Source organism: Camelina sativa, chromosome 15 (genome assembly GCF_030686135.1).
Source record: "Camelina sativa cultivar CO46 ecotype springtype chromosome 15, ASM3068613v1".
Lineage (NCBI taxonomy): Eukaryota > Viridiplantae > Streptophyta > Magnoliopsida > Brassicales > Brassicaceae > Camelina > Camelina sativa.
Genome location: NC_141894.1, coordinates 26,936,236 through 26,959,194, shown reverse-complemented (window position 1 = coordinate 26,959,194; position 22,959 = coordinate 26,936,236). Strand labels below are relative to the sequence as shown.

The following is a 22,959-nucleotide window of genomic DNA, read 5'->3' as shown; positions in this document are numbered from 1 at the left end:
TGTCAAGCAGCCGAGGACGTCGTCTTTAGTCACCAAGGAAGAAACCCATCACCAATTTAATCACTATCCAATAATCACGACATATAACAAGATGAACACACTTGCAAATTTTCTTGGATTAAAATAGAGAGGAGATGAAAGAAAATGAAGTTCCCATAGCATTGGGTGTTATTTAAGCTCACAAATTCAGGTTGTTGAAGCATTAAGAGCTTCAAATTTGGTTGTTGGATAATTGATGGCGGTGGCACAACCGTAAATAAAAGAAGAAGATGAGGATATGGATGTAATAAATATTTTCGCAAGAAATTTAAATAAATTAGAAATAATGGCATTTTTGTGAATACAATGAACACATAAGGATTTAATTGGGAGAAAGTGGCAAATGTTAGAGAGAGAAAAAGAGATAGTCAGTTTTGCAATTGACTCAAGTTAGGGGTCTAGTTTTGCAAGCACCCCAAAACTAAATTTGTCAATCCAAACATAAAAAAAAATTCTACACCTTAACAATCAATTTTTTGTGTTTGTGGTATTTTGGAAAAAAAACTTTTGTGCTATTTTTGGAAAAAAAAACTCAAGAGTGTCGCAAAATAGGAAGATCTAAAGAACGTTCGAGCATTGAGGCTGAAAATTGGAATTTTGGATACGAATTTAGAAGACTGCATCAATCGAGGCAATATGTAACACAAGACGAGTCCAAGTTTCTCAAGTTTTGAAGTTTTGCAAAGCTGCCCTAAAGTTTTCTTTATTTGTAATATTAAGTCCCAGACGTCTTTTAGATATATATATATATAAAGGATATTAGGGTCTTGGAAACCCTTACGCTTTATTTTTGCAAAACCCTGAGAGATTTTTAGAGAGCTTTTGGAGAGAAGTATCAAGATTCAGAGAGATTCAGAACTCATTTACTTATTCTTTTACTTTCTGAATGCAATTTATTCAGTCTATGATGTATTCTTCATTGATTATGTCTCAGTAGATCTGCTTGTTAGGTTTAGGGATTCTCGTTAGGAATTTCATGGATTGTTAGATTGATTGATTATTTGGATTCATTATCTTTCTTGTTCTTCATCATAGGTTGTTCTTAAAGCTAGATCTTTGATTAGTCATCTGCATTTAGATCTTAGAATTATTGATTCATATAAGAATATAATTAATTTTCCTGATAAAAACCTTTGGTGAGCAAAATTACTTTTTATAAAGAGATTTGATTTAGTAATTCTGTGAAGAAACCTAACTTGTTTTCAAAGCTGGGTTTTAAATTGAATTTCGTAAAGAGATTTGGATTCTCGGGTTTTAAACTTAAATAATATTTGTATTGAAAACTGATTTATTTCACAATTGTGTTTAGAGTTCAAGAATGATGTTTAATTGTTGAATCCTGCTTGCTTGATTGATTGATCTGATTATCCATAATTTTCTGTGAATTTTCCTAGACATAGCGTTTAATCCATCTGAATTTCTAAAACTTTTATTTTCTTTTTGCATTGCAATTTTAATATTTCTTCTTGTTTAGTATAATTAAAAGATTATTAAATCTATTGTGTGAGTCTAAAGTCCTTGTGGATTTGATCCCTAAATACTACAGAGATCTCTTAATTTGAGAGACTAGCTATAGGGTTTTGCCCAAAAAAAAAAAAAAAGCTATAGAATAAATTTGAGCATATCAAATATCAGTATATATAGAATAGCTGACGACAACGATGCCAACACTGAAGCCTACACCGAGCTTGACGGTGCCGATGCCAACATTAAAGCCGACAGCAAGCTTGCCAACGCCAAAGACCCACCACCGCACCATCGGCAATTCTTGTCGGTCTGGATTCAGTGGGTAATACGCTCGATAGTGGTGTATCTTTTGCAACAGCTCTCTGCTAAAGCAGACTGGCAACTGGTAGCAGCCAAAAGTATTTTATTGACGGATACATGGTTGGTTGATCAATATGGTTGATCAATGGGCTAGTCGATATACACGCTTAATGTCACCTTTATCTTAAGAGCTACACCATTTTATTGACGGTCAGTCATATTGCTTTAAGAAGATTTGTCCTTACACACAAAATGGATATAAACTAAATTAAACTACTAGTCTTTGTCCATCCTAATTTGAAAATGAATTTGAAACGCCCGCTTGACTAAAACAAACACAAAAATCAGTAAAGACACTAATGACTATATCATGTGGAACGTGTCATAATGTCATATTGTCAACTAGATGTTAGCCCACATAATGTTTGGGTTGCTACATAATTGTTATTCTATTTTGAAGAAATGACATAAATTAACATGTTGTTAATATTTTAGTTTTTTTGCTTATTTTTTACTTATGTTTTATTTATATTTTACATGATTTTGCTTATTTTTTTATTAATTTTTTATATTAAATATATATGTAAAATGTGAAATTGTCATATTGGACCATGGTGATCTTTTAGATTTCGGTTTAATGGTGGTGGATCTGAGTTTTTCCTTGTTAGGGATCTTGGATTTTCAGTGGGATTTCTTTTGTGATTTGTTGGGAGGGAGATTGGGAAATGGAGACTTTGCAAGAAGATCTCTGGATTGGGTTTTCTCTGGCGTTGATTGCGGACTGGCTCTGTCGGCTTTGATCCGATTGGAATGGAGGACTTCAGCTATGATTACGGGGCTTTGGGTTATGGTCATGGGGGATCTGCAGGATTTTACAGTTCCCTTATCTGGCTTCAAAGGGGGCTCGATTTCAGCTTGTAAATCACGATATCATGGTCAGGGAGATTGCGGGATAAACTCTTCGCTTCCTTTGGTGGTTGTGGCATTTAGTAACACTAGGGTCGGAACCTGTATATAAAATGGAGCCCAGGTTCGTGGTTAGTTTTCATCCTTCTTTCTGTCTCCTCGTTCTTTCTCTCAGTTTCTTTCGGTTTCTAGTTGAGTGTTCTCGGGGTTCCTGGCTTCTCTGCCTTTTTTGCTTTTATTCTTTTGTTATCACATAGGTTATGGCTCAGCGTGGTTTGTTGATTCCTCAGGTGTCTTCTGAGAATTTGTCAGGGGCTGGTGGTAAGCTCAAGATTAAGATCCCACGGTTTGATAACTCTGCGTTAATTGAAGGGTATTCTAAGACCCTCATTGGTCGCTGCATGAACCCTGCGATGCAGGACATGAAGGTGTTGCTGTTCATGCTGACAAAAATTTGGAAGATCGAAGAGAGGGTGGTGGGTGCTGATCTGGGATTGGGGTGATTTCAGTTTGATTTTGATCAAGAAGAAGATATCCAGGAGGTCTAGAAAATGGAGCCTTACCATTTTGATCATTGGATGCTTTCTCTGGTTAGGTGGGAGCCAGTGGTGGATCCAAAGTACCCTTGCATCATTAAGTTCTGGGTTCGAGTCATGGGAGTCCCGCTACATTTTTGGGCTGATGAAACTTTTCGTAGCATCGCATCTGACTTGGGGAAGGTTGAGGAGGTTGATCTTGATAATGGTCAGGTTCAGGTTTTGCTTGATGGTTTTAAACCCTTAGTGTTTGAAGCTTCGGTGGAGTTTCACAGTGGGGGAGGAAACATCTGTGTCTTTGCGGTATGAGCGGTTGTATGGGTATTGTCGGAGATGCTATAACTTGTGCCATGACGTCTCACGTTGTCCTTCATTTGGCAATAATGGAAAACAACCAATGGGTGATGGGTCGGATCCTCGACCTGAGGATAAGCTTCAGAGCTATAAGGGAGCAGCGGCTAATGGTGTAAATCCTGGGAATGGTTTTGGTTTGCGTGGTGGGGACAAGCCAGGGGTTCCTCATCAGGGCTCTGGTGCAGGAAATGGACGCGGTGCAGGTGGCTCTCAGGCTGTCAACCATCGTCACAAACAGGGTTTTGGGTATAAGTCAAAGAAGGGTCGTAGGGATTCCCACCCTAAGGAGCAGTTAGTGCAGCAGGTCTCTTCTCCGGCATATGCTAGTACTAGTCTCCAGGTTGCTGGATCGGGAGTTGGTACTAAAAAGGAACATGGTGGGGAAGTGGGAATTCATCTCTCTGACATGGAGCAAACGATGCTTGATGCTTTTTTGGGTTCAACTACGGAGGGGAGTGTGGCTCCGGTTGCTTAGCCTTTGGTTCCGGTTGCTCCGCCTATGGTTGCAGAGTATAGCTCCTTGCCAAGTGTGGACAAACGGGTGTGTAAGAACCTGTTTCCCGGCTCTGAAGCACCAAATGTAACAGCTCCTGGTTCCATGGAGTTGGTCCAGCAGGAGGTTCTTTTCTCAGATGCACTGAGTGAGTTGTTAGACCAGGATTATCCTCTTCCTGATACTCGAACCTTAGGAATTATGGCCCCTATTTTGGAGGAGCCAGTGATCGAATCAGGGATGTCCTCTGAGGTGGATTCTTTCTTAGCAGAGGAGGAGGTGACTTTTGTGAACAAGGAGAGTTGTTACGGTGCTTCTCCTGGTCAAGACTTCCAGGGGAGGCTGGTACTGTTGTTGTAGAAGGTGATACAGAGACTATTGTGCAGGGTTTAGCAGCCCAGGTTAAGGATCCACCACCTCGGTCTAAGCAGGTTAAGAGCAATGGGGTTCTACCAGGGGCTAGCACAAAGAAGCGGAACTTGTACACCTTATCTTCGCCGCGTAAGAAGGTTGGTAACAAGGGAATGGGTCTGCAGGGGAAAGCAGGTCCTAATCAAGGAGGGAAGCCTCCAAGCAACTCGACTAGTTGATGTTAGTTGTCTGTACGAGCTGGCAAGGGGGTGTGGCCTCGTTTCAACCCACTCGATTATGGTTTTTAGTTTGCAAGCAGGCTTTGTTCTAGCCTCCTTTGGTTTTTCTGATTATTTTTCATTTTCATATATGGAATAAATTTACAATGGGTGCTCCGTTGTTTCGTTTTTGTTGGTTGATGTTGATCCCCTTACTTGGGTGGTTTTGTATTGGTTCGACTAGTTGTGGTTGTACTACTTTTATCAGGAAATTAATAAAACCTTGCTGGCTTTTTTCTTATCTTTCTGCTGTCTATCACTATTGCCACTGGTTTTTGGTCTGTTTTGGAACATATTCTCGCTTTCATTTGGTTCATATGTGCCGTTTAGATTTTGATCTATCACGAGACTATTGGTCCGTTTGGTGGTTTTCACCGATTTTCTGCTATTGGAAATTTTTGTTTCAGGTTTCATGGCTACTACTGGGCTCGTGGTATGCTGAGCTTGGCCTTCTATTTGGGCCTAGTTGGATTTTTTTGGTTTTGGACTCCTTGAATATTTTCGGTTTTTGTTGGTTTCTGGACTGTTTTGTGGTTGTTTTAGGGCTTCTTACTCTGTTTATCTCCCAGAGGACTGGGCGGGTAGACTTGTGTGGTTTTTTCCCACAACATTGGGATTTTTATTTATGAATATTATTAGTTGGAACTGTCAAGGCTTGGGTAATAAGGCGACCATTGGTATTCTTCGGGATTTATGGCATAAACATCGGCCTGATTTTTTATTCTTGATGGAAACAAAACAACCTCGTATTGTTTTGGAAAAATATGTAGGGCATTTTGGGTACAAAAATTTAACCACAATTGACCCTATTGGTTGCAGTGGCGGTTTGGCATTTTTTTATAATCAAGAGGATTTTAACGTCTCTATTTTATTGGAGTCTAATCGGTTAATTGATGTTGAAGCGGTTTATAAAGGACGGGTCATCTACTTAACATTTGTTTATGGTGATCCTGTTCCTAAGAACCGTGACATGGTGTGGGAATGACTACTGCGGATTGATGTGTCTCAGTCATCACCTTGGTTCGCTGCAGGTGATTTCAATCAGTTAACTGGTAACCATGAAAAAAGAGGAGGCAAGCTTCGGCATGCCTCTTCGTTTCTTCCTTTTAATGGAATGATTCAAGATTGTGGCTTTCTGGATTTTCCCTATCTTGGAGATTGTTTGTCTTGGCGGGATTGGCGGGATAAAAAACCTATTCGTTGTCGGTTGGATAGGGCACTTGGTAATGAGGATTGGCATGAGTTATTGCCTGATACAGTTATAGAATATTCACCTATGATTGCCTCTGATCACAAGCCTATTATGATTAATATAGGGGCAAAAAGGCCGCGGGGTAGCGACGCTTTATGTTTGACTGCCGGTGGGTTGGGAAGGAAGGTTTAATGGAGGCAATCTCGGCGGGCTGGGATGGGGGACACTCTCAGAGTTCACCCACATTTTTAGACAAAACTGTAAATTGTCGACGGGCTATTTCTCGGTGGCGTAAGACGCAAGTTCCTTTTGGCCGGGATACAATTGAGGCTTTAAAGAGCCAGCTGGTTGTGGCTCAGGCCGATGACACAACTCCATCTTCGGTAATCTCCGATTTAAATGCCCGATTACGGGAAGCCTATAGGGATGAAGAGGTATATTGGTACTTGAAGAGCTGTGATAGATGAATGCAGGTGGGGGATCAGAATTCTAAATATTTTAATGCCCAGACAAAGCAGCGACGGGCCCGCAATCGGATTACAGGTCTTTTTGATAAGAATGTGGTTTGGTCTACGGAGGATGTCGATATCTGTAATACTGCAGTGTCATACTTTGCAGATCTGTTTAAAACGCTGCAACCGACAAATTTTGGTGAGGTCTTATGTGAGGTACGCACAGTCATTACAGATGAGGTCAATGCCCAGTTAACGGCTCCGGTTACAGAGACAGAGGTTCGCGCGGCTTTATTTATGATGCACCCGGATAAGGCTCCTGGCCCAGACGGGATAACCGCTTTGTTTTACCAAAAGGCGTGGCAGGTTGTTAAAGGGGACCTTGTCTCGTTGGTTAATGGTTTTTTTGTGGACGGAGTGTTTGATAGGGGTTTAAATACCACGCAAATTTGTCTCATTCCGAAGGTGGGAAAGCCAACCCGGATGACAGAGCTGCGCCCAATTAGTTTGTGTAATGTGGGGGTATAAAATTATTTCTAAGATCATGTGTCAACGGCTTAAGACGATTTTACCAAGGCTTATTTCAGAAACTCAATCGGCTTTTATTTATGGCCGCCTAATTTCAGATAACATTCTGATTGCTCAGGAAATGTTTCACAGTCTATGGACTAATCCGTCATGTAAAGGAAAATTTATGGCAATAAAAACAGATATGAGCAAGGCATATGACCGGGTGGAGTGAGGGTTTATTGAAAAGTTACTCCACAAAATGGGTTTTGATGCAAGATGGATTGGCTGGATTATGTTTTGTGTTAGCTCGGTTGAGTATAAGGTTCTTCTGAATGGTCAACCTAATGGTTTGATTATACCGGAAAGGGGTTTACGACAGGGGGATCCTCTATCTCTTTATCTGTTTATCCTATGCACGGAAGCTTTAATTGCCAATATTCAGAAAGCAGAGGAGAATAAATTGACTACAGGGATCAAAGTGGCTAATCAATGCCCGCCAATCACACATCTTTTATTTGCGGATGATAGTTTATTCTTTTGTAAGGTCGACAAAGTACAATATAAGGTCATTTTGGGTATTTTACAGAAATATGAGGCTGCCTTGGGCCAACAAATCAATTTTGCGAAATCTTCTATTCAATTTGGTCATACGGTTGCTGAAGACACAAAAACGGAGCTCCAGGGGATTATTGGCATCACAAACCTGGGAGGCATGGGTTCATACCTCGGGTTGCCTGAGAGTTTAGGTGGTTCTAAAACAAAGGTCTTTTCGTTTGTCCAGGAAAGACTGCAGGGACGTACGATTGGCTGGTCGGCGAAACTGCTTTCTAAAGGGGGAAAGGAGGTGATGATCAAGTCTATCGCAACTGCGGTCCCGACGTTTGTGATTTCTTGTTTTCGGCTACCAAAAACAATTACATCCAAACTCACCAGTGCTGTGGCAAATTTTTGGTGGAGTACGGATGGTAGGACGGGTGGTATGCATTGGTTAGCTTGGGAGAAACTATGTTGTAGCAAACAACTGGGCGGTTTAGGTTTTTGGAATGTTGATGATTTTAATACTGCTTTGTTGGCAAAACAACTATGGAGGCTAATTGATTATCCCGATTCTTTGTTCGCTAGGGTTTTTAAAGGTAGGTATTATAGGAATTTGAATCCCATGGAACCGATTCGTTTATACTCTCCCTCTTACGGGTGGGGGAGTATAGTTTCAGCTCGCTCTCTGGTACATTTTGGATCTGGAGAGTCCATTTCTGTATGGACCAATCCCTCGATACCAGCTCAATCCTCGAGACCAGCTCTCAGTAAGGGTCCGTTTAAGGACCCTTCTCTTAAAATTTCTCACTTAATTGAGTGTCATACAAATTCGTGGCGGATGGATGTGCTTACTGAGCACTTTGATCCTGTTGATGTTGCATTGATAGGGGCTTTACCTTTAGGTAGTTGTCCAAAGGCGGATTCTCTTGGTTGGCATTTTATGAAGAATGCGGTTAAGTCTGGTTATCACACGGCACGTATGACGATCTCCGGGCCTTTTAAGGCGCTTGGTGACGGGCCAGAGATTACCTCTCTCCTAGCTAGTGTTTGGAAGGTTCGTTGCCCACCAAAACTCCAACACTTTATGTGGCAAGTACTGTCTGGGTGTATTCCGGTGTCAAGAAACTTGCGGTGGGCGTGGCATCGCGTGTGATTTGGGTTGTTCACGTTGTGGTGCCGCGGAGGAAACAGTTAATCATGCTCTGTTTCTTTGTCCACCAGCGCGTCAGGTGTGGGCTTTATCTCAGGTACCGGTAGGATCACATTGTTTTCCGGTGGAGTCTGTTTATGCTAATGTGGATCATTTCTTGGACCCTGAAAGCCCGGGAACCCATGTGTCAGCCTTCCCGTGGATTTTGTGGTATTTATGGAAAGCGCGTAATGCAAAGGTTTTTGAAAATATCACTGAGCGGCAAGAGGAGGTTATTCGGGTAGCTGAAGGTGAGGCTTTGTCCTAGCAACAGGCTCAGGAGGAGGGTGAAGATGCGGATTCAACTATCCAGTCAACGGTTGCCATCTCTCGGTTATGGGGGCCAGTCACTTCCCTTCCCATGTTCTTTTCAGGCTACCGCTGCTTCGGTGATGGCTCTTGGAAGTCAGGCAATCTTTTTGCAGGAGCCGGATGGTTTTGTACCCAGTCTCAGGATACGACGCCAAACATGGGAGCTACCAATTTCCGACGGAGTCTTTCCCCCTTACACGCTGAAGTTAAAACTTTCATTTGGGCAATGCGTTGCATGATCGGACATTATTACCGTGATGTGGCGTTCTACTCCGACTGTGCTAATTTGGTGAAGATGGTGTCTTCGCCACACGACTGGCCGGCGTTCTCGACATACCTCGATGATATTAAGATAGACAGGGAGGAGTTTACTTCTTTTTTCTTTTCTTTTATTCCTAGAAATGCAAATGTAAAAGCGGATATTTTGGCACGCTATGCACGCACTTCTCCGCATCATGTTCTATATATAAACAATTTTCCTTCAAATTGGCTCATCTGAGCTAATATTTTATTGACAAAAAAGAAAAAAAAAGACCATGGAATTATGTATTTATTAAAACGTTTGTAGATTTGTTATCGTTTTAGCAGTAAATATAATATATTGCATTGATTATGATATCTTGCATTTTAAATGTTTAAGTTTATGAAAACATAATGACATAAAGTATGAGTTAAAAAAATGGCTATGTGTAAATTAGTTCTCTTTAATAAAACGTATGAGTTTTCTGAACTGTTGTTGGAAAAAAGAGTATGATCGGCATCTCTCCCTTTGAAAATAGGAGAGAAGAAAATTAATTTGATTATAGAGGAATTCCTCAAAATATCACTAATTTTTTTTTTCTCAAAAGAAAACTCAGATGAAGCGATACATTAATCAAGCTCTCTGTATTTATACATAGCTTAAAGTCACATTTAGCTTTTGATGTTTGTCTGTCACTATCCATCATACTCACTATATATGTGTGTAAACGAAAAAAGTGGCTTATTCTTGAAGCACAATTAATGTGCTATTTATAATTAGTATAAGGGAGGATGCATCGTAATTAGTATACCATATTTGCTCATCTCTAACTTTTTTTCTGTTGGAGATTGATTGATATATGGACGATTAGGGGAGAATCGATAATTTCATACCCCAGCTAAGGGGATATGTTCAATTCCTACACCATGTTTAATCCTGTGCGAATCCATACATTAAGTTTAATAAAATTTAAATTCACAACCCCAACTCGTAAAACAGTGTTAAAACATACATAAATCCTAATGGTGTTAAGAGACCGTCAACGGTTGCTTACGTGGACGTTCACATATGAAACGACATTGTTTTGAAAAACAACAAAAAGAGCTTCTTTTGTTAAAACGACGTTGTTTCTATCTTCTTTCTCTTTTCCTTCTCTTTTTTTCTTCCTCCTTCGTTCCCTTTCTGTTTCTCTCCTCTGAAGCTCTGCGTCGGTGTTTCTCTCAATAGGCTCCCCTCGTCGAAGTCTCCGGCGGTGGAAGAAGATCCTCTGGTTTCGAATTCGCTCATGGCAGCGATCAAACGCTCTCAAGTGAATCAGAGATGGCATCTAGAGTCTTATCACCTTTAGTAGATCCATGCTAGTAACAGCGGCGGATGCCACCTCCAGCAGATCCATGCCAGTAACGGCGAAGGATGTCAAACGACGATTTTGAAAGTTGAGTTGAAGTATTTCATACTATCGATCCTCGACGATCCGATTGTGAACCAAATCTTTGGTGAAGCCGGATTTCAGAGCTCCGATATCAAGCTTGATGTGCATCACCCTCTGGTAACACAGTTCTCTTCTCGCTTCTCTCGAGGTCGTTGTCCGCCTCTCATCCTTTGTAATCTTCCCAACTCGGATCTGAATCATGACTTCCTGTCTAGTGGGAGCAGTGGTTTCGATGAGAATTCTCAGAGAATCAGAGAAGTATTAGGCCGAAAAGATAGGAGGAAGAAAAGAGAAGGAAGAAGAAAAGGAAAAATACGTCATTTTAACAAAAGAAGCTCTTTTTTTATTTTCAAAACGACGTCGTTTCATATGTGGCATCCATGTAAGCAACCGTTGAAGGACTCTTAACACCGTTAGGGGTTTATGTATGTTTTAACACTGTTTTACGAGTTGGGGCTATGAATTTGAATTTTATTAAATTTAGTGTATGGATTAGCACAATATTAAACATGGTGTAGGAATTGAACATATCCCCTTAGCTGGGGTATGAAATTACCGATTTTCCGACGACGAGTTGTATGGTGGAACGATCAAGAGTTATTTTTTGTTTTTGTTTGCATGTGGTATCACACAAGTTTAAGAAGTCATCAAATGATCCATATTAATTAACCATTATGTGGTCGTTAGCTAAGCTTGCTTTGGTGGTAGTTCGATTCTTAATTAGTGCTGATTGTGTAAGGTAGAGTCATATGCTTGTATGGATAACAATTTCGAACTACTTTTTTCTTTGATACAAATTTGAGACACACATATATATATATATATATATATATATAATATACAATAGATTCATATTTATTTTACATCCGTCTCTGCATTCCAACATCTCTCATCAGGACATAGCCAAAGATTTGTGGGATCATCTGAAGAAGCGTTTCTCAGTGACTAATGGACCCTGTGTCCAACAACTGAAGGCCGAGCTTGCTTGTTGCAAGCTACGAGGTCTTGTGATTGAAGCCTACTATGGCAAGTTGAATCGCATATGGGATAGCATGGAAAACCACGGGCTATTGCGTCTCTATAAGTGCGGTAAATGTGAATGTAATCTAACGGCACTACAAGAGCAAGACCGTGAGGAAGATAAAGTCCATGAGTTTCTTGCGGGTCTTGATGATGGTTTCCAGATAGTACGGTCGAGTTTGGTATCTCGTATACCAATACAACCCATGGAAGAGGTTTACAATGTGGTTCGTCAGGAGGAAGATCTCAAACTCAATGTTCACAAGAGTGACGTGGTTGCTGAAGTCTCCGCATATGCAGCTCATCAACGATCTTGTACTCTTCCTTCCCCTTGACCTACTGATGTCTCGACCGTGTGCAAACACTGTAACCACGACGGTCATACCTCGGACAGCTTAATTAATTGGATATCCTGAATGGTGGGGAGATCGCCCTCGCAGTCGCCTCTTTCTAGGCAAAGGACGTGGCTCTACTCCACTTCCCAAACCTCGTAGTGTGAGCTATTCGAATGTTGTTCATGTTCCACCGGTTCCTCCTGAGGAACATGTCAACTATGTGATTACGGAGAAAGACCGTGATGGTGTGAGTGGACTCAGTGATATCCAGTGGCAGTATCTGGTGAAGCTTCTGAACGGTCGGTCAACTGGTGGTGCTAGCTCAAGCAACAAAAAACTCTTCGGTAAGTGTTCTGCTTCTTGGATATTAGATACAAGAGCTTCCCACCACTTAACGGGAAATTTTGATATGCTTGAAAATGTACATACTACGAAACCAGTTTTAATAATATTGGCAGATGGTCACCAACGCATAGCTTGTCAAAAGGGCACTGTTGTGCTAGGTTCAAATCTGGTTTTGAAATCAGTTTTATTTGTAGACCAATTACAGTCAGATCTTATTTCAGTGGGACAGTTGATGGATGAGAACCATTGTGTCGTCCAAATGGCTGATCAGTTTCTTGTCATTCAGGACCGCGCTTCGAGGATGATGATTGGAGCGGGTAAGCGTGAGCGTGGCATTTTTTGCTTTTGCAGAACGGAGTTTGTCGCCTTAGTCACATCAAAGGAGGTCCAAAGTTATGAGTTGTGGCATCACAGGATGGGACATCCGTCTACTAGAGTAGTTGGTTCACTTCCGCATGTTTCTGTTTCTATTGATTTTACACTTATTAATAAGGCGTGTGATGTCTGTTTCCGCGCTAAGCAAACAAGGTCTTGTTTTCCAATCAGTGATAATAAAACGAAGTCTATTTTTTAACACATCCACGTTGATCTTTGGGGACCATATCACACTTCCTCTTCCTCTGGTGCTCGCTATTTTCTTACTATAGTTGACTATTTTTCCAGCAGTGTTTGGATTTGTCTTCAACATGAAAAAACTCAAACAGCTCAAAATCTCAAAAAATTGATTTCAATGGCGCGTTGACAATTTCTGAAACAAGTACAACGATTTCGAAGTGATAATGGTACCGAGTTCATGAGTATGAGTGCTTTCTTTCACAGTGATGGCATCATCCATGAAACCTCCTGCGTCGCAACTCCTCAGCAGAATGCCCGCGTTGAGAGAAAACATAGACACATCTTGAACATCGCTAGAGCTCTGCGTTTTCAAGCAAATCTTCCAATAAAATTTTGGGGCGAATGTGTTTTAACTGCTGGTTATTTGATCAACCGAACGCCAAGTTCAGTCTTGAATGGGCTCACTCCGTATGAGAAATTACACTGCACAGCCCCAACTTATGATCATCCCAGGGTTTTCGGCAGTCTATGCTATGAGACCAATCAATCGCATAAGGGTGATAAATTTGCTTCACGAAGCCGTAAGTATCTTCATGGGATATCCATATGGCAAAAAGGCTTGGCGACTCTATGATCTTGATCGCGATGAATCTTTCACATCACGTGATGTTTGGTTCTGTGAAACTGAGTTTCCGTTCCAACCCTCTATTGTTTGGAATGGTCTCAACCAAGAAAACGAAGAAGATGAAGCTCTTTGGGTTACCAATACTCTTGGCCCGGTTTCTGATGAAGGTCCTCAGCCCGTTAAGCTTTCTCCGGTTCCAGGCCCAACAATATCCCCTGACCCATTACCAATACCCGGTAGTTTGTCTTCAACAGCAGACACATCTTCATCCTCGACTACGATGCAGCACAATCTCCGACAAACTCGATTTCCCGGCCTCCGACTACTGAATCCACTCCGCTACCGACTCTCGAATCTACTCCGGCACCGACTCCGTGTTCGTCCTCCTCACCGGATCAACCTGCTCCGGTACCGGAGGTCCTTCCGCTTCCTTGCGGTCAACGCCATCGCAACCCTCCGGTTAAACTCCAAGACTATCAGACGAACACCGCACAAACACGGTTCTTGGGTACATCTACATCTCTCTATCCAATTAAAAGTTATGTGGGCTGTACTCGTTTCTCAACCACCCATCGTGCATATTTGGTGGCCATAACAGATGTGGTTGAACCTTGATATATCATGGTTTTTATGGTTTTTAACCATGATATAAGGAGTCTTTTAGTGTCTTTTCATTTGTTTCTAGATTGTTTTTGAGTCTTTACAGGTTTTTAGCATGGATAGAGCAAAGTGGAGCGATTTGGATCAGTTTGGAGCAATAATTCGGAGGAAAAGAACTTGGATTCAGAACAGAGAGGGAGTGTCGATCGACACTGCCTTAGCATCGATCGACACCCAGTCCAAACCGACGAGAGAGCCAAATTTGGAAGTTTTATAAAGTTGCCCGAAGTTTTCCATATTTGCAACATAAGTCCCTGACGTGTTTTAGGACATACATATATATATAGTTTTTAGGTTTTCCAAACCCTTAAGTTTTATTCTAGCAAGTTTTATTTTTCTGCAACCCTGAGAGATTTTTGAGAGCTATTGGAGAGAGAGATCTGAACTGCTTTGAGAGAAGAATTCTTAAACTCCTTTCTTACTCTTTTAATCTCTATTGCTTATTATTCAGAATCATGTCTTGTTCTTCATTGATTATGTCTGAGTAGTTTATCTTGTTAGGTTTAGGGTTTTTCACATGGATTTTATGAATTATTAGATCTGATTATTTAGGATTCATCATCTATCTAGATCTTCATCTTAGGTTGTTCTTCATATTAATCTTTGATTGGCCATCTAGAATTAATACTTTAGGAAAATAAATTGATATGAGAATATAATTGTTTTCCTGATAAAACCTTTTGATGAGCAAAATTATTTCTTGCAAAGAGATTTGATTTAATAATTTTGTGAACAATCTAAACCTGATTTTATTGCTGATTTATTACCTAGAATTTTACAAAGAGATTTGGATTTTCTGGTTTTAAATTTAGATATTATTTGCAGTGAGAACTGATTTAATTTACAAAAGTGTATAGAGTTCTAGATCTGTTCTTAATTGCTTGAATCCTAATTTATTGATTGATTTATAATTCATAATTTCCTGAGAAATTCTCTATGCCTAGCTTTTTGATCTTCTGAATTTACAACAGGTTTTATTTAATATTTTGCATTGCTTTTCTTTATTTAAATCAATTTGTTTAGCATAATTATAAAACTCTATAATTTATTGTGTAGACTTGAGTCCTTGTGGAATTCGACCCCTAAGTATTACAGTGATCTCTTAATTTGAGAGAGTAGCTCAGGGTAAATTTGAGCATATCAAATTTTGGCGCTGTTGCCGGGGACTCTTTGATCTACCATTAGATTTGAGTTTTAGATTTTGTCTAAATTTTTCTTTTTATTTTCAAACTAACACGCTTTTGTTTTCTTCTCTCTTGTGTGTTTCAGGTGTATGCCTAATAAGCCTAACACAAGGAGCAACAAGACTGGTCCAATTCTGAAGCTTTCAAACCAAGAGTTGGGAAAACTTGAGCGTGAGAACGGAAAAGCAGCCAAATCTCTGAAGATGGTTAATACGATCATTCTGATGCGTGATGAGGCTGGTGTTTTGAGGGATCAAGAGGGCCACTTGCGCAATGAGCAGGGCCAAAAGCTTGATGCAGAAGGAAACGTGATTCCTGAACCTGTTGTCAACGAGCAGGCTGTCGTGAACCAGCAAGCTGGTGTCGTTGATGAGCCGGATCTTGGTGTCGATCGACACCAACCAGGTGGCATCGATCGACACCCAGCTGCAGACGTGCGTGGAGCTGCCAACCACGTACAGAACCCAGTTCGACGACAGAAGAACAACCGGGATCTAATCCGGACCATTGCTGACTACAACCGGGCTGATCTGGTGTATGAGAACCGGTCCGCTATTGTTCCTCCCCCTTTTCAGAGGAATGATTTTGAGCTGAAGCCTGCTTACTTTCAGCTAGTTGGGCAGAGACCTTTCTCTGCTTTGCCCAATGAGAAGCCTCTAGACCATATTGAGCATTTTGAGGATCTTGTGACAAGTATCAAGGCTAATGGAGTGACTGAGGACTTCATATTCTGCAAGCTCTTCCCTTACTCACTTGCGGGAGAGGCATCTCAGTTGTTGAAACAGTTGCCAGCTGGATCTTTGACATCTTGGCAACAAGTCAAAGTGGCTTTCCTCAACCATTTCTATGATGATGCAATGTCAGATGAGTTGAGAGTCAAGCTATCCACTTTCAAGCAAAGACCAGATGAAGCCTTCAAAGCAGCTTGGGTGAGATTCAAGGCTTACCAAAGGGATTGTCCACACCATGGTTTTTCAAAGGTACAATTGCTGAGTATCTTTTTCAGAGGGTGTGACTGGAAGTATCAGTTAGCTTTGGATGCTGCAAGTCATGGGAATTTCAAAACAAGATTTCCAGAAGATGCTGAAGTTTTGATTGAGAATTTGGCTTCTAGCAATAGCACTAAGGGAGCAGATGCTGAAAGGAAGAGATTGCATGGAGGATTTGATTCAAACCAGTTAGCTTCTCTTAATGCTAAGCTGGATTCAGTGCATAATCTCCTTATGGGTAAGAAATCTGTTCATTTTGCTGCTGAGGTTGAGACATATGAGCTAGAACCTGATCAAGGACACCAAGAGGAAGATGTGAACTATGTGTATGGGAATCAGGGACAGCGGTTTGGAAATCAGCAAGGCAATAGGCCTTACAGTGGGAACTCTTCAGGCTACACTTCCAAGCCAGAGTATCAGCAGCAACAACAGAGCAATGGCTATACAAGGACATATGGGAACTCATCTTATCAGTCTCCACCTCCTAAGACTTCTTCTGAGAGTAGAATGGAGGCCATGCTTGAGCAGCTTCTACAAGGTCAAGAGAATTTGACAGTGACATTCAATGGAAAGATTGACAATGTCTACACTGAGCTGAATGGAAAGATTGAAGCATTGAACATTCATGTCAAGAAGTTGGAGAATCAGGTTATTCAGACTGCTGGGTCTGTCAAACGACAAGAGGGTTTTCTTCCTGGAAGAACTGAGTCAAACCCCAAGCATGCTTGTAATGCCATATATGTGAGGGATGAAGATGATGTTGAAATTGCTTCTGCCGAACTGGGTGAAAAATCGACCAAATCCTCGACTTCAGATGATGGTGTCGATCGACACCACCTGGGTGTCGGTCGACACTCCTCTCAGACGAACCCAGAAACTGCAAAATCTCAGGTTCCAGCTGCTGAAAGGGTCTACAAGCCTAAGGTTCCTTTTCCCAAGCCAAGAAAGTCTAAGCAAGAGATGGAGGAAGCTAGATGCAAAGCAATGATGGACAAGGTGATGATTGAGATGCCTTTAATTGATGCAGTGAAGCTTTCACCACCTCTTAAGCGCTATGTCAAGAGAATGGTATCCAATGGTTTGAGCCCTGAAGAAGGAGCACTGCTTACTAAGGATGTCAGTGCAATTTTGTTAAACCAACCTTCACAGAGGAAGAAAGAGAGGAAGCAAGAGGTGGTTGTCTCTAAGGAAGTGAGTGCAATCATTCAATGTAGGACTGCTAAGAAGTTACCAGATCCTGGAAGCTTTGTACTTGATTGCTCAATCTCAGCAGGAAGGTTTTCTCACTCACTTTGTGACCTTGGCTCTAACATCAACTTGATGCCACATTCTGTTGCTGTGAACTTGGAATGACAGAATTCAAGCCAACTCAGATTTCTCTTATCTTGGCTGATCGCTCTCGAAGAACTCCTGAAGGTGTTTTAGAGGATATTCCAGTTAAGGTTGGCAACTTCATGATTCCCACTGACTTTGTGGTGCTAAAGTATGATCAAGAGCCTAAAGATCCTCTCATCTTAGGAAGATCTTTCTTGGCTACAGCTGGTGCCATCATAGATGTGCAGAAGGGACACATAACACTGAATGTGGATGGATTGAGTATGCATTTTGAGATGGATAAGCTGAGGAGGGCTCCTACTATTGATAGACAGACTTTTTCTGCTGAAAAAGTTTCTGCAACACGGGCATCAGGCTCAGTGTCGATCGACACCAACAAGGAGGCATCGATCGACACCCCTCCACATTCGAGACAAAGTTTGTCCAAAGTTGAAGCTCCAAGACAGAAACCTGTTCCCAAACAAAAAGTCTCCCATTCCACCCTCCAGAGTCCTCAGGTAAGGCAAAGGTACACCTCTTCTGCACCTAATCCTCCTCCTATCATCAACAAGAATTTCAAAGAGAGAAAAACTGTTTTGCAGTTAACCAAGCCACAAGATTATCATAGAGTGCTTGTTTCTTCTGTTGATGATTTTGCAGAACAGAAGAGATATCCTCCCATACCTAAGTTTCGCCATGGTCTTGTTCCTCACATCCTTGGAAAACCTCATGCACCTAAAGCTTATACACCACCTTGGATGAAGAGGACCTCAATGCCATGTTCTGATCCTACGGATGCCTGAACTCCACCACAGTCAAGCTAATGACTGAAAACAAGCGCTTAGTGGGAGGCAACCCACTGGTAGGTTTTTCTTTTTCTTTTGATTGATTTTTGTTTATTTTATTTCTATTTTTGCTTTCCTCTTACTTGATAACACTAGGGACAGTGTTGTTTAAGTCTGGGGGAGGTTAGTTACTAACTATGATTTCTGTTTTTGAGTTTCAGTTGTGTCAGTCAAAACCATAAAGTTTGAGTCAAATTTTTCAAAATTTTTCTTTTTGTCTTTGGGAATTATGATCTTGATTAATGATTTCTCTTATTTGGCTAACACTCTAATGATTACGTGTTTATGCTTGATCTCAGAACTGAAGCTTAGAAAGACTATGAGCCTTATCAACAATCCTGAAAGCCCTTATTCAATGGATATCTGATTGATCTAACGTTGTCTCAACTTTTATCAGGATTTTAACCGGACTTAATCTCTTACTTTGGGGTTGGAAATCAGTGGACTAGACTTCTTCTTCAGGCCATACAAGACAATGCAATTTTTCAAAGTATGTCTCCCCTCTCTCTTCCTTTCAGTGCTTTAAAAAAAAAAGAGAATAAAAGATGAGATGATTTTGATCAGTTTAGAGAGGTAGGTAAATTACCAGTGACCTCATTATTCTACTCTTGAGTCAAATGATCACACAAAGCTTGGAAGCGAGGGGTAGGTAAATTACCGATGACCTCGGTATTCGCTTACACCTTTGAAAAAAAAAAGAAAAAAAAAGAATGGAAGTGAGAAAAGGGAGAGGAAAGGAGATGTAAGAAGAATGTCTTGGCCTGAAGAGAATCCACATGCCACTGATCATTACACCCAAGGTAAGAATTCACTTTATTTATGCTTTAATATTGACTAATGAGATGACAATGGAGATTTCAGAGATTCCATAGGATTGTGGGATTTGAGTAAGGAATGTTGATGCTTATCATGGTTGAGTATAAGAAGTAAGTTCTTGAGTCAGGTAAATGAAGAGTGTGAATAAGAATGATCATGCAGTTGAGTGAGTTCCCTGTTTTCAAACCTCTTTCACAGGTCTAAGTTTCTGTTTTGCTTGAGGGCAAGCAAAGGCTAAGTCTGGGGGAGTTGATATATCATGGTTTTTATGGTTTTTAACCATGATATAAGGAGTCTTTTAGTGTCTTTTCATTTGTTTCTAGATTGTTTTTGAGTCTTTACAGGTTTTTAGCATGGATAGAGCAAAGTGGAGTGATTTGGATCAGTTTGGAGCAATAATTCGGAGGAAAAGAACTTGGATTCAGAACAGAGAGGGAGTGTCGATCGACACTGCCTTAGCATCGATCGACACCCAGTCCAAACCGACGAGAGAGCCAAATTTGGAAGTTTTACAAAGTTGCCCGAAGCTTTCCATATTTGCAACATAAGTCCCTGACGTGTTTTAGGACATACATATATATATATATAGTTTTTAGGTTTTCCAAACCCTTAAGTTTTATTCTAGCAAGTTTTATTTTTCTGCAACCCTGAGAGATTTTTGAGAGCTATTGGAGAGAGAGATCTGAACTGCTTTGAGAGAAGAATTCTTAAACTCCTTTCTTACTCTTTTAATCTCTATTGCTTATTATTCAGAATCATGTCTTGTTCTTCATTGATTATGTCTGAGTAGTTTGCTTGTTAGGTTTAGGGTTTTTCACAGGGATTTTATGAATTATTAGATCTGATTATTTAGGATTCATCATCTATCTAGATCTTCATCTTAGGTTGTTCTTCATATTAATCCTTGATTGGCCATCTAGAATTAATACTTTAGGAAAATAAATTGATATGAGAATATAATTGTTTTCCTGATAAAACCTTTTGATGAGCAAAATTATTTCTTGCAAAGAGATTTGATTTAATAATTTTGTGAACAATCTAAACCTGATTTTATTGCTGATTTATTACCTAGAATTTTACAAAGAGATTTGGATTTTCTGGTTTTAAATTTAGATATTATTTGCAGTGAGAACTGATTTAATTTACAAAAGTGTATAGAGTTCTAGATCTGTTCTTAATTGCTTGAATCCTAATTTATTGATTGATTTATAATTCATAATTTCCTGAGAAATTCTCTAGGCCTAGCTTTTTGATCTTCTGAATTTACAACAGGTTTTATTTAATATTTTGCATTGCTTTTCTTTATTTAAATCAATTTGTTTAGCATAATTATAAAACTCTATAATTTATTGTGTAGACTTGAGTCCTTGTGGAATTCGACCCCTAAGTATTACAGTGATCTCTTAATTTGAGAGAGTAGCTCCGGGTAAATTTGAGCATATCAAACCTAAAACATTTAATCAAGCTGTCAAGAGAAGATGTGTGGAAAAATGCAATGGGTTCTAAAGTTGATGCTTTGGAAGATAATCATACTTGGATGATTGAGGATCTGCCTCCTGGGAAGAAAGCGATTGGGTCTACAAAATTAAACACAATTCAGATGGGATAATTGAACGATACAAGGCGTGTTTGGTTGCTCTTGGCAACAAATAAATCAAGGTTGTGGATTACGTTGAAACTTTTGCCCCGGTGGCTCGAATGCAGACAGTTCAAATGTTTTTGGAACTTGCTGCAGGTAACGACTGGTCTGTGCATCAAATGGATGTACATAATACGTTTTTGCACGGAGATTTAACAGAGGAAGTTTATATGAAGCCCCCACCTGGATATTTCACCAATGATGAGAAGAAGGTATGTCGTCTACACAAATCTCTGTACGGTTTAAAGCAGGCACTTCGCTGCTGGTTTGAAAAACTAACTGGTGCTTTACGAGAATATGGATTTTTGCAGTCCCTTTCAGATTACTCTTTGTTTTTCTTTGATAAAGGAGGCATTCGAATCAATATACTTATCTATGTTGATGACATGATTGTCACTAGTAATTCAAATGAGGCACTCACTATCTTCAAATGCTACTTAGCAACATGTTTTAAGATGAAAGACCTGGGTCCTTTGAAGTATTTTTTGGGTATAGAGGTGCCTCGCAGTTCTCAAGGGTTTTATCTTAGTCACAGAAAATACGCTCTTGAGATTGTTGCTGATGGAGGTCTGATGGGTTGCAAACCGGATGCTTTCCCTCTCGAACAGATTCATAAACTGGTCGTGTCTACCTCTCCTATTCTACTTGCGCCTGAATCTTATCGCCGTCTACTTGGCCGTCTCATCTACTTGGTCGCCACACGCCCCGACTTGGCATTTTGTGTCCACTTTCTTGCTTAATTTATGTAAACGCCACGAGAAGATCATTGGGATGATGTGTTGCATGTTGTTCGTTATTTAAAAGGTAATCCTGGCCAAGGTATTTTGCTCAAAGCTCACACCGATTTTCAGATCACAGGATGGTGTGATTCTGATTACTCAAACTAGGTGATCTGTTTTTGGCTATTTCATAAAAGTTGGTTCTTCACCAATCTCTTGGAAAACGAAGAAACAAAAGATTGTGAGTATGTCTTCAGCAGAAGCAGAATATCGTGCCATGGCGTATATCACTAAAGAACTCAAGTGGCTGAAACGGGTTATGCACGATCTAGGTGTCTCGCATACACAACCAATGCGTCTTTTCTGTGACCGCAAGTCGGCTGTCAGGTAGCCACTCAGTACCGTTATTGTGAGAATCACCCTCAGAGTTACGCATGGCAGCTAAGGCAGTAGTTATTTGTCGGACATAGTCTTCATTGAAGCGGTTGTAGCAGTCATACACATTGTGACCATACTTGCCACAAATTTGACAGGTTGGTCTAGAAGATCCTGTCGTCTTATTCTGACTGTCTTGTCATGGTGTACCCCGACTATGTTGTTGAAAGCCACGACCTTGAGTAGAGTAGTTACCTCGACCTCTGTAACCTCCACCAGATCTGCCACCTCGGTTGCATGAACCTCCTCTATCAAAGTAACTTTTCTCAGCCTAAAAAGCTAGATGAGGAGTAAAAGCAAAAGCAGAGGATAAGTCTTGAGCTTATCGTCAAAGGCTGTGCCTTTGAACACCACATCCTCATAGCAAGGACCAGGAACATAGTCCATAGAGTGCTCAATGACCATGGAAACATATTCGTATTCTTTTCCCAAGCCAGACAATAAACCGTGAATCTTTTCCAAATCAGTCATAGGAAATCCAATAAAGTCAAGCTAATCGAAGATTTGCTTAAGTTCACTAAGATACTCTTCCATAGTTCTCCCTAACTTAATACAAGCACGCAGGCAGTTCTGAAGTTCAAACTTCCTAGTGGTGGAAACCCTATTAAACTTATTAGCGAAAGCATTCCATACCTCTTTTGCAGATTGCATACCATAGACCACCCTCAAAGCAGGTTCATACAGAGAACCGAAGATCCACGCCATGACAAGCTGATCATTGCGAATCCTATTAGTAAACTCCAGATTTGGCTCTGTAGTGATTCCAGCAGCACCAGTAACATAGTGAGTAGGTTCCGGACGAGAGATTGAGCCATTGACATAGCCGAGCAGCATTTGTGGTGAGAGAAAAGACTCAAACTGAGTCTTCCATAGCAGATAGTTGGACTCT

General features: G+C 40.6%; 1 long non-coding RNA gene and 1 pseudogene across 2 annotated transcripts; one reads left to right on the top strand and one right to left on the bottom strand.

The window, feature by feature from the left end:
- The first annotated feature begins 2,203 nt into the window (after nt 1–2,203).
- On the top strand, nt 2,204–4,967 carry LOC147927170 (uncharacterized). Of its 2 annotated transcripts, none has more exons than XR_015582630.1 (2): nt 2,204–2,843; nt 3,003–4,967. It is a non-coding gene; the product is annotated as an uncharacterized LOC147927170 (long non-coding RNA). The 2 variants fall into 2 exon arrangements; XR_015582631.1 differs by having other exon boundaries at nt 2,276–2,836.
- An 11,218-nt stretch (nt 4,968–16,185) lies between these two features.
- On the bottom strand, nt 16,186–16,286 carry LOC147927169 (small nucleolar RNA R71; annotated as a pseudogene).
- Nucleotides 16,287–22,959: the final 6,673 nt, after the last annotated feature.